Source organism: Sylvia atricapilla, chromosome 1 (genome assembly GCF_009819655.1).
Source record: "Sylvia atricapilla isolate bSylAtr1 chromosome 1, bSylAtr1.pri, whole genome shotgun sequence".
In the NCBI taxonomy this organism is placed as follows: Eukaryota; Metazoa; Chordata; class Aves; order Passeriformes; family Sylviidae; genus Sylvia; species Sylvia atricapilla.
Window position 1 is genome coordinate 90,812,446 of NC_089140.1, and position 12,065 is coordinate 90,824,510.

The 12,065-nt window shown below is 35.6% G+C and overlaps 1 protein-coding gene across 1 annotated transcript in view; it reads left to right on the top strand.

The window, feature by feature from the left end:
• Positions 1 to 12,065, top strand: part of GABBR2 (gamma-aminobutyric acid type B receptor subunit 2) — a 244,100-nt gene that overhangs the window by 12,591 nt on the left and 219,444 nt on the right. The gene's annotated exons all lie outside the window — the stretch shown is intronic.

Sequence of the window (12,065 nt, forward strand, 5' to 3'; positions counted from 1 at the left end):
GATGCAGGAAGCTTGTGATTTTGTGTCAGTAGTTGAAACAAGTATTAAATATTAAGTACGCTTGAAAAAGAAACACATTTGTTTATTTCTTCTATCTTCAGAGCTTCCAGTTCCACTTTATATTAAAAATTAATGTTGTTGCCTTGACAGTCTTGCTCATTACCTGACTTCAGATGCCAAGGGATGACACTGTACAGTTCCTCAGTTATCAGACTTTTCAGCATGAATGTCATCTGAATTAACAAATCAGAGTGGTCTCAAGGGAACCACAAGTTTTGCAAGCTGCAGTGACCTTTTAAGTGAATGTTTTAACAGTTAAGGAGTAGCTGGAATGTGATCTGAAAATCCATATTTCTCTCCATCATTTAGGTTTGATAATAGGTTATATCTATCTCCAGTGCTGTACATCCTAGATATTCTTGCAACATGCTTCAGTTGTGATTTAAATTTATTAATAATTTGTATTTTTTCAGTTAAGTACAAAGCGTGCTCACTGAAGAAGACTTAAGAAGAACTAGTAATATACAGTAGTATCCTCATTCAGATTTCAATTGTACAATTGCGGACAATTAGTTTTTTTTTGTTTTTGTTTATTTGGTTTTTTAGACTTTGTTTACATTTCTTCTGCTTTTTAGCAGAGTGAAACAGGCAATAGGAGTGTAGTCTTAAAACTTCTTAATTGCCTAATTGTATCTGAGGCAACATCAGTCAGAAGTTAGTGGTTCATATGTGTTCAGGAGTCTACAGATCACCAAGAGAGATGAGCAGACTCCATCTCAGGGAAAACGGTCTTTGGAGTTTCCAAGAGCTGCAACAAGGAACCTACTGGAACATGCTTTGTCATGCGTGTTGTCAAGGGTGTCATACATGATAGAAACTGGTTCAAGGAGGAAACGCCTGCACAAACACATCAACAAGGTGTAAAGACTCAACCTTTTGGTGTCCTTGTGAATTGCTGAAAAAGCTTTCTGGGACGTGGTACAACTGAAACTAATGCAGAATTTCTAAGTAAAAACCAACCGTATGGCAAGACAATACTAATATCTAGTTGTTTGCACAATATGAATTTAGCTTTCGTTTTACATTGAATTTGGCTGAAAGTTTCAGTAAAATGATTTTTTATACCATTGTAAGATCTTTGATGAAGCTTTCAGACAGTAGCAGCTATGAGCCAGACTCTGCAGGGACTTAGATATCTTTGTTATTACATGTATGGTATCTACCAATAGGCTTGAAATTGAATATTGCTGTGTAGCTCCTTTTTGGTTTGTTTGTTGGGGTTTTTATTATTATTATTATTATCCTTTTTGCCTTCTGTTTAGTTTTGCAGCCAATTATGGTGAAATTGATAGATTTCATTAGCACTGCTTAATTACCCTTCACTGCTTCCTCTCCAAAACCTCAATCAAAATCAAACCTGAAAAATCTAAGATTGAAAGAAAGCTCTTTTTTACTGGTTTCAGAGACACCAGCAAAATCTCACAAGCATCCCTCTAGGCAGGGAATGAAGCAAAGCTTTAACAGCCACATTCAGTTATGTACTTACTTTATTGCCTCAGTAACAACAGCTTTCAAAGAAATTACTCCATGATTCTTCATTGTATTTATTACCTGTCTGAGGTGCTTGGTAAAATATTTCTCTTTATCATTGGTCAGGCAAGTCATAATGAAAATGCACAGCCCAAATCTGGTAGTTGCAAGGATCATTTTTCCTGTACCTGTAATTTACAAAAGCATTTTATTTAGAGAGATATGGAGAGAAGAAAGTCTACAGCAACTACTCGTTCTTAGACCCTAATTACAACACACAATGCTCAAGCTTTTTCAGGCAGCACAGAGAAAAAGAGTTTTAGAAAAATAGTAGCTATTTTGCATTGCAGTGTTCAGAAATTTGAAGTTGAAGGAGCAGATTGATTTTTACCAGAAATACTTTTAAACTTTTTATTCTTCAGTCTAACAAATTGCTGTCATTTGTGACCTAATTTAAAACTTTCACTGGAATATGAGTTTTAAGTCTTGAAGTGTTAAATCTAATTTCATTTTTTTCCCAGAAAATACACACTTTAATATAAATTTTTTATAGTTTATTTTTAAAAACTTATTCTAAACAAGAAAAATACATTAATTTATTCAAGAGTGTCTGTGCCAAATATAAAATTAGTTTTGGAAAAAAAAGGAGAAAAAAAGGGAGGACTAAATTTTTATCAATATTCAAAAACTCATCCAATAATAAATGATGTTTTTATTTATTAGGTAAGAGAAGATAGACAGGCTGTAGATAGGAATCCAGAACTACAAATCTGTTAAGTATCTTTCTCTATGCTTTCTGTGAATATGATATCAGAGAAATTGTCATGTCATAAATAATAAAACCCTTTTACGCAGTTTTCATATTCTTTGAAATTATTTATAGAAAACAACATTAAGTGATGAGGGGGTTGTGGAATTTTTTAAACAATTTTAGAGACTTGGGATGGAGTGTTCTGGTTCCTGATTATAAGGAATAACATTTTTTCAACTTTCTGTTCTTTTTTAGTTTTTGTTTTTGTTTTTTTTTTTTTTTTTTTTAATTTTCTAGGAGACAGCATTTAGAAAAGAGATAAGGCTATTGCCCAGAGACTTGACATGACAAATCCTATTTTTATGCATCAGAAACTCAGTACAAAATGTTATTTATTCTAATTCTGCTGTCAGAAATCTATTGGAAGGGAAATTATGAATATTTCTTAATTATTCCTGAGGGTTCTGCTCTCTTTCTGAATTTTTTCTTAGCAAATTGATTCCTTCTGTTATTTTGGCTTTGTACTTATCAGATTTATAGGACTTATAATCGTGTTGATTGCCATATAAATTTCTTGTGTATTCTGAATACAGACCAAGAAAACATAAATTCAGTGTTTTATTTAAAGAGTATTACAGCTATATTCTACACTTTTTAAAAGATAAACTGGATACTGTTTTACAGGTGGAAAAGGATTTTGTGATGAGAAATGCAAAACAAAAGACCTGCGTGGATCTTCCTACAATTTTGTTAATCTGAACGTCCTAATTCTGGAGTTAGATTCACTGGTGTTGGCCATTTCCCAATTGAGTAAGGCATTTTGTGGTTAGAATGGCCCCTATGCCATGACCGACTTTCAGGACAGGAGCGCTTTTGATGTGCTTTTGATTTGGGCCTAGCTTGGCTTTCATGGTGTGCATTCTTCTAATTTCCTTAGTTATAAGAGCATTTGACTAGTTATAAATGGGAAAGTTGCTGAAATAAAAAAATAAAGTATTTTGAATTTTATTTTTCATTTTTTGTAATACAGCTACAGACATTTATATAAACTGAGTGCAACACTACCTTTGTGATTTATAAAGTGCCAGGTCCTGTTTCCTGGCTAAATATATTCCTCTTCTCAAATAGTACATGTTCTTTCTGATGACCTGAGTGTCAGAAAATGGAAGACAAGAAAGGAGCTATTTTCATGGGGTTTTGACACAGTTTAGATGTCTGAGGAGTTCCCTAATGTAGCTGGTGGAGGCAATGGAAGTAATTTAGATTTTCAGGATCTACTGAGATCTTTGTTGAACTGTTACTGCTTTGAATCAGTACAGAGTGATAAAGTGGTGGGAAAAAACATACCTGGGAGATGTATATATCTGCATTTCAATTCTATAAAATTTTATAGCATTCTACCTCTAACATGTTCATAGTGTATGTGTGAAAGCTGAGGAGAATTTTCCACAGAGTCAGAATTATTCTCCTAAAGCAAGACTATTTGTCTAAGGGACAATTGAAAAAAAAGGAAAAAAAAAAAAAAAAAAAAATTCAAACTTTATTTTATGCAATGCTCCCATAATATAGCTTGCAGGCTTAATAATTAGTGAAAAATTAGTTCTGTCTTCTCAGGATACCAAATCATATTTAATGTATACCAAATCAAAATCCATCTTGAGAATAGATGGATTTTGTTTTAATCTTTTTTTTCCCATTTTTCTCTCTTGGAAGAACCTATGGATGCCTATACAGTAACTTATAATTACAGCAATATTTATATTTATTAGCAAAAGAATGTTGGTTATATTTGGAAAGATGTCATAGAATGGTTTAGGTTGGAAGGGATCTTAAAGGCCATCTAGTTCCGACCCCTCTCAGAGCCCCATCCAACCTGCCCTTGAACACTTTCAGAGGTGGGGCATCCACATTTTCTTTGGGCAACCTGTTCCAGTTCCTCAGCACCTTAACAGTAAAAAAAATCTTCCTAATATCTAATCTAAATCTGCTCTCTTTCAGTTGGAATCTATTTACCCTTATCCCATCCCTACATCCCCTTGTAAATAGTCACTCCGCAGTTTTCCTGTTGGCTCCCTTTAGGCACTGGAAGGCTGCCATATTAAATACCACATTTGTTCTCAGGATATTAGAAGTTTGTTTTGGTTCCATGGGGGAGCCAAGTAGTGGGAAAACACAATGCATGTCAAGTATAAATTTTAATTCCTTTTTTTATTCAAAATATTTTTTTTAAAAATGTTTTCCCGTAATTTTCTATTTGCTTCACCTTTGTCACTGATGTGAAGTCATTAATGTTACCATTCTCACTGATTTATTCCTGAACTGTTGCAGTGGGATATTCTGCTCCTTGCATTTATTGCTATTTTCTGTTATTATAAATCAAGTTTCAAAATTGTTAATTTATTTCTCATCCTTTTGACCTTCTATTATTTCTGTGTAGTGGAAGAATTGCAGTGGAGGAGTGAGAAAATGAAATACAGTGTTGTCTTTTCCTTTTATGTCAGCAGAGACTAGCACAGTAGGATAAAATTCCATCACAGTAGCTGCTGCACAATTGAAAACGCAGCCATGAAATAGCTTTCATGTCCCTGGCATCCTGCATTTGAATGTATCTAGTCATATTTCATAAGTGAAAAAAATGCTTATTTATATGAAGTTTGCTTTGTATTTTGATGCTGATAATTTCTGAAAATTTATCTTAGCAGCTTGCCTCAAATTTCCAGGCTTCAGTAGCCACTGTGCTGTACAGGATTCTCAAAAATAGGGGAAGTGTTACCAACAGAATAGGAACAGGGAGAAGTATTTGTTTCATGTCAGCCTGGAAAAATAACATACCCAAGATGGTTACATTGAAAAATGTGTCGGTCTTTGGCAGAGAATCAGATAAAATTAGCATGGACTTCAGCAGGATGAACTTATGCTTTATATGGGAGTCTAGCAAACATTTTTGTTACTAGCATTGATCAGTGCAGCTAATTTTGCATGAATGGCTCTGAATTAAGCCTCAAGAGCTATTTATACCTGCAGTTAAATTTTCTTTGTTGGCATAGCTGAAGTAGGGTGAATAGTAAAAGTATTGGGGGGAAGGCAGAAATTTCAATCAATTTTTTGTTAGTATAGAATAGAGCTTTAGAAGAACATTTAATTTTGTAAAAAGGATGGAAGATAGAAGTTTAGTGTGCAGTGGAATACTTAACACTGTAAAGACATCTGTTACAGAGAAATGCTTTTGAATGTTCAATCAAATTTGACTTAATTTTGAGCATTTGAAAATTTCTTGTTGGACATTAACCATAATTGGGTGATTTGAGGGAGTACAACAAGCTAGCAAAACACATAGTCAGGAAAATCTATAAATGTATGCACAAGCATGCACATGCTCACAACCCCACTGACTCTTGGCAGATCTCAGGTTTTTTTTACACCTGACCCTGTGAGTGTGAACTGTTCTGAATTTAATGCCTTGCTTTACGTTTTCATTCTTCAGCACTTGATTGCTGTTAGGGCATTTCTTGTGTAGCACAGAAAAGGAAAATACTTGGGATCTGGCTGTGTGCGAGACCTTCTACAGAGCATTTTGCTTTTCTTTTGCTTCTGGAATCTCTGTTTACCTGAGGAGATAAATATGCTGAATCTCTTACTCCATTACTTCCTCCTGACTTCCAGTGAATTATCCAACTCCCATGAGCAAGTGAGAGCAGTACAGTGGGTTGGTGAACTAATTTGCTCTCTATGTGGCCACTTCATTTAGGAGACTCCTCAAAATAGAGAGCTGCTAAACTAAGCCATCAGCAAGTTTGCATAAGGTCATAAACAATGTTTGTTCATTAGGAAAATTCATTGCAAATGTTTTCATCTGCCGACAGTGTAAAACTGCGTACAAAAGGAAATAGTAACTTTTGGAAATGAGATCTGAAATTAAGTGTGACATTTCAAAGATTAGCCCTCAAGCTAATCAGCAGTTGACGATTTAATAGTTATAGTAGGTGTCAAATAAAAAAGGCTTTAGTCTGAAGTTGTAGAACACTTACTGCAGCATCTGTCATTTTAATAGCTGGATATTTGATGAAAATAAATGAACAACATACATTTACAGAAAAGCTAGTGAAACATTTTCTGGCTGATATCTCATACCTTCCTCTGCTTTGTATTTAATTTTGTCTGTATCTAGACAGTGTTTAACAGAATGCTTAATATGCCATAGAAGCTGCTTTGTTGCTACTTTTAGTAGAAAGAGTGGAAGTCCTTACAAATAATAAAGAAGCAAAGTCAAGGGGAGGTGATTGCACCGTCTGAGTGGTGGTGCAGATTTGTACTTCACAGGGTAATTCTCTTCAAGCTTCTAAAGAAAGTAAGCACCTTTAAATAGTACCACAACCTTGGGGTTTTTTTGTTTTTTTGGTTTTTTGGTGGTTTTTTTTTTTTTTTTTTCCTGAAGTGTGATTTGGTTTTTAGTTGTATGTTTCTGATCAACCTTTGATTTATATTTTGGGATTGCTTTTATTTCTTTTGTTTTTCTTATCTGTGTTCCTTGAATTTGAAGGATGAAAAGACCAAAGAAAGTTAAATTTATGAAAGCTCTGTCCTGCTCCAGATCAGCAGTTAAACTGGGAGAGGGTATTGATTGCTTTGGAAACCAACTTTCCTAGGCAGTTTTTTCCTTCACGAGTTGGGCTTGTCTGAAATTGTTACAGAGGGCTCTTTGAAAATAGCAAGACACTGAAAGAGTGGGCAGTGTGTATGTGTTGGACAGGCAACATGGAACTATGGGTTTTGGTGTTTGTTGAATAAGCAGGACATTGTTTTTACTGATGATCAGATCGCCTTTTGTCTTCTACTTAGTCAGACATACTACTAGGTAGATTCCTGTGCCACCTCTTCACCATCTATCAGAAAAAGAAGGAAAAATGTTATGTACCTTTTATCACTGCATTGGAGCCCTGTGCCCTGCTTCAACAAGTGGTTGTGGGTGGGTTTATTTGTTTTTGTTTTTTTGTTGGTTTGTGTTTTTTTTTGTTTTTTTTTTTAAATTTGAGATAGGAAGTGTTGTGTAACTACTGAAAAAGGGCAATAGGATAAAATTCTGCAGACACTTATGGAGAAATGTCCGGCTTGCAACAAGTGTACCATTGAAATACCATCTGTAATTATAGAAAACCTGGAGTAGCTCCATCCACCTGTACTGTGACTTCACACAATGTCAGTATCTTATGATCAGTGGCAGATGACACATCAGTGTGGATCTCTGGTGATGAGATCCCCATATCATCAAGAATATATCAGCACCTCTCTTCATCATATACAAGTCCATAAAAACGGTTGAAGGTTTGAAATATATATGATGTAAGAACTGCTTTGACAGATTCTCTCCTGCAATAATTATCCAGAATGGAAGTGTGGTGAAAGGCATGTGGTGCTGACAGTGTTGCAAATTTCTAAATTTCTGTTTGGAATTTCTCAATTTTTGTCACTGATTGGCAGGTACAACCTCCCTAGGAATGATTGAAACATTTCTGTAAAGTGAGGTGCAGAAGGAAAGTGGAGTGTGATGGAGAAGGGAAAGTCTGATGTACTTTAGCTGCACTGGGACCTGTTGCAGTTCCTGGTAGCTGTTGTAGCACATAGTGTGTCATTCAGTACAGCAGCCTAGCAAACAACTGTCTTGAGAGCTACACAGAGCAGGTTAGAATTATTTCAAGCCCCTTTCAAGTAATATTGTCTGTAAAGGAGGACTGCTCCTATCCCGAAAGAGTATTTCTCTGCAAGTGCAAGTGCAGAGGGAACAGATGAAGTATCAGCAGGGTCAGTGTTCTGGATGGAGATGCCTTGGAGAGGAATTATATCCATAGTTATGTACCTAACACACACACATGTATTTTTTTTAAGAACAACGATTCTGGAAAGGAAGACTGCAGGAGAATGTGTATTTAGGAGAATATAATGTTAAGCAAAAAGATTTCGTGGAAGGCTCTTTTCTAATCTACATCACTGAACAGTTCTGAATTTCCAGTCTCCAGTGTCTCTTGTTCTGGTTCTGATTTGTTTATTAGTGCTTAGAGTTTAACAAACATCTTCTTACCTGACTGTGCATTTCCTGAAATTGATTTTACTGTCTTTGTTGAAGAGCAGATCAGTAACAGATTATGTCAGTTCCACAGAAATATGTCCAGATAAGCGCATCGACCATGTGTTTAGTAGCTGGGCCATATAAGTATTTACCAGATAGAGCTTGATGGTCTTGAAGAGCCAGAGGCCCTTTTATGGTTACCTGGCAGATGGTGCATGACTCAGAGGTGCAGGCTGGTACAGGCACAGCTGAACCATACTTCCAGGTGTGTATTTGCAGATGATGCAGTGAAGCTTAGGGGAAGAAAAAAAAAAAAAAAAAAGAATTATGGGCAGTCCAGAGCAACAGTGTTTTTCAGTAGTGTAGTTATTCCTGCATTCAGTGTCCTTAAGAGAAGTAGAAAAGATGCATGGCAAATTTAGGGATGCTACTGTTTCTGTCTGATATTGAAATTACAAGCAAAGACATCTTACGTGGGTATTTCCAAGCCCTCAGCTGCCCAGTGGTTTGGAGATGAAAACCACCAGACAGAGCCTTGAAGTGCAGCATATTCTCTCAGCGGGCACAGTGGTGAGAACAGCGAGATTAGGTATCCTGCATCAGCCTCAGTCTATAAACTCTTTCCCCAGAGCTACATCTGATTTATATCCCTTCTCTCCTAGAAGAGAGCACTAGAGAAGTACCTGGTTTAGCTTAATGTTTGGGATGTGAATGCTCTTCTGTCATGATTCTAGAGTTAAAAAACATTATTGTTTTGAAGTTAACGTATTTTAGAAAGAGTATAAAACTGAATTCCTGAGTGCTTGAGGGAATTGCAGTTCTTGTTTCATTTTCCACAAGAACAGATGTTAGCCCTGCTGCCTTGGGATTGTTCCAGCTCTGGTAATTCTGTTCTGTGTACCTAAAACTCTCACTGAGGCTTCAGATGGATGAGGAAGTTATTATTTACTAGCTTTTCACCAGGACTCCTCTGAGACAATAAATCCCATAAAGATGCAAAATTTTAGTATTACTGTTCTCCTTTCTCTAAGTAGACTTTCATTTTATTATTATTTCACTGTACAGGCATGATATAGTAAGGTTTTACTGGCTTGGTCCTGTTTTTGTTTCAATCAGGGACAAATTTCCTTTTGCTTCCTTGTGAGCAGGAGATGATTCTTACTTAGCAAAGAGCTCTAATAAACAATTTGCATATATAACTAAAAACCTTATTCTAAAATCCTTTTTGCTCACAGAAAATGTAGGAGAAACCTCTTTGAGATGCTGTCTGGAATTAGTGAAGATATTTTAAGATTGCTGATCAAATATATTGCTGTAAGTTAGTAATGAATGATTAGGCTCAAGATCTTGTTCAAGCACATTTGGAGAATTTGTTGAGTGTACTGTATGGAATTACCTGATTCAGATGTCAAATAACTGTGAGTAATTAAAATAATGGGGTGGAGTATAGCAATTTAAAAAAAAAATGTCTAGTGATGACTATAAGAGCCTGTGACTTTAAGTGGAGATCATGTAAATCAAAGAAATGTTTTGGTGATCAGTTGTGCTCATTGTAAATATTCTTTAGGCTCAATGAAGTGATTCTTTATTGGGTGTCAGATGGCTGGGAAAATGAAACATGGAAAAAAAAATAAATGAGAAACCTCGAAGCACAGAAATAATACTCTGAAGGCTGAAGCAATAGGAAGAATATTCATAAGCCAGTTTGTCAAAAACTCAAGAATTTATTTTTCACTGTTTTTTTGAAGAGTCGTCATCATACAAGTCTAAAATCTTCTCAACATCTGCTTTTCTTGAGCATTTAAAAAATAAATAAAGCTCATAAATTATAAATACATTTCTAAACGTGCTTAGATCTGAAAGCAGGTTCATTTAGTAAATAAACTCTGAAGTATAAAATTAATTCTAATCTGCTTATACTTATCCTTTGCAGCACTGTTTTGGATACTCTAAGAAAAGAAATAAAATATATATTTAAAAATATATATAAATTTTCTATTACAGTTTTTGTACCACTGATTTAGGTTAATTGTACTTCTCTCCATTGTTGAATAGTTGCTTGGCAAACTTTAATTTATGTTCTGCTTTCATCTAGGTTACCCCATCACTGGGCAATTTAAAAAAGATTTTAAAATGACCCTTTTTTGTCTTCAGTGAAAATGACCCACTTGATATTACAAGAATTAGAATTTAGCATGATGGGAATTTTTGTGAGCACCTAAAAGCAAAATTTCCCCTTGGGGAATACTTTGCAATGTGACAATTTTACTTTATGGCTGGTAAAATACCCTTAACTTTTAAAACTATATTTATTTTAATTCTCTGTTTACAGTGCAGCACTTCTGAGCTTTTAGTTTCACCAATTAACATATTCTCCACTGCTTTTAATCTTTACAGCAGCTCTAGGCAAAAATATTCCTTAACTTGGATGTAGAATTCTGCTGAGCGTGAATCCACCTGCAGCAGTGTTAAGAGTGGTGTTACTAGCTGACTTAGCCTGGAAATGCTCTGGGGTTGTCAGGTCTGATGTTCAGTGGATTATATTTTCATACATCACTGCTCGTCTTTTCTGGCAGTCATGATTTCTATGATGAACTAGTTTTCTTCCTTGGAGAGGTGCTCCAGTTGCAAATAGGATTCTTGGAGCCCGCAAGCATTTTAGTGAAACACAGGAAAGTTAAAGCGTTATAAGGGCATTTATTGCAGATAAATGCACAGTACGTTTGCAAATTGTTTTCTAGGATTTTTAGAGTCAGCTTTTAGAACTTCTGTATTTGCTACCCTCTGCTCTTCTCTCCACCATCTTTTCATAGGTTGTTTTCTCAGCTGCTGCTGAGGATAAGTTCAGCATTTTCTAGCCTCTGCTAGAGTCATGTAAAGATAGCCATTTTTTAGGATTTCATAAAACAAAAAAGACCGTGCACTTCGAGTATATGGCATGGTAGGACTTCCACCTTGGAGCTTTTTACATAAACATTTGGAAGGTGATGAAGCAGAAAGTGCAGCAGGGCCCTAGATGGAGCCTGTTCAGTATGGGACAACATGCTCCACTTGGGCTGCTTCAGTCCTGCCATGACAAAGCAGGCCAAGACCAAGGGCAGCACTTGGAAAACTAATGTACACTGCCTTTCTTGTTTTTAATTTTTTTTCCCCCAACCACCTAATTTGAACAATTTGTAGGTATTTCTCTTTTACATGTTTTAGAAAACTAATCTTAGTATTCTGATTTCTGCATTATCACCCACTTTTTATCTGGTCCATAGTGAGAGCTCAGGTTGTTTGCATATGAACCCAAAGCGCTGAACAGGAATCAGACTCTTCTCTCATTTTTTTAGGAACAGTTTTAATCATGCCTGGGACCTGTTGTGTTTCACTAGTTGAATCTTTCTGTGTGACAGTAATTTTTTCCAAATTCATATTGGCCTCAAATGCACCAAAACTTATAACTATGCCTCCTACTAACCACTGTCAGAAATCACATTATTCTTTTAGAACATGGTCTATAAAGAAGTTCACACATCACTCTGCTGTTGTTACTTTTAACAGCATCTATATTTTTATATATCAGCCTCCAACATCTAGCCAAAGCTTCATTAAACCTTAGTGTCTCTCCTAAAAAATCTTTCTGCCCTTCATCCAAGAACTTCTAAAACTGCTTTGACATTAAATCTTGTGTTTGTAGCTAAGACAAGCAGAGTACCCAGCTCTCTCACTTACATG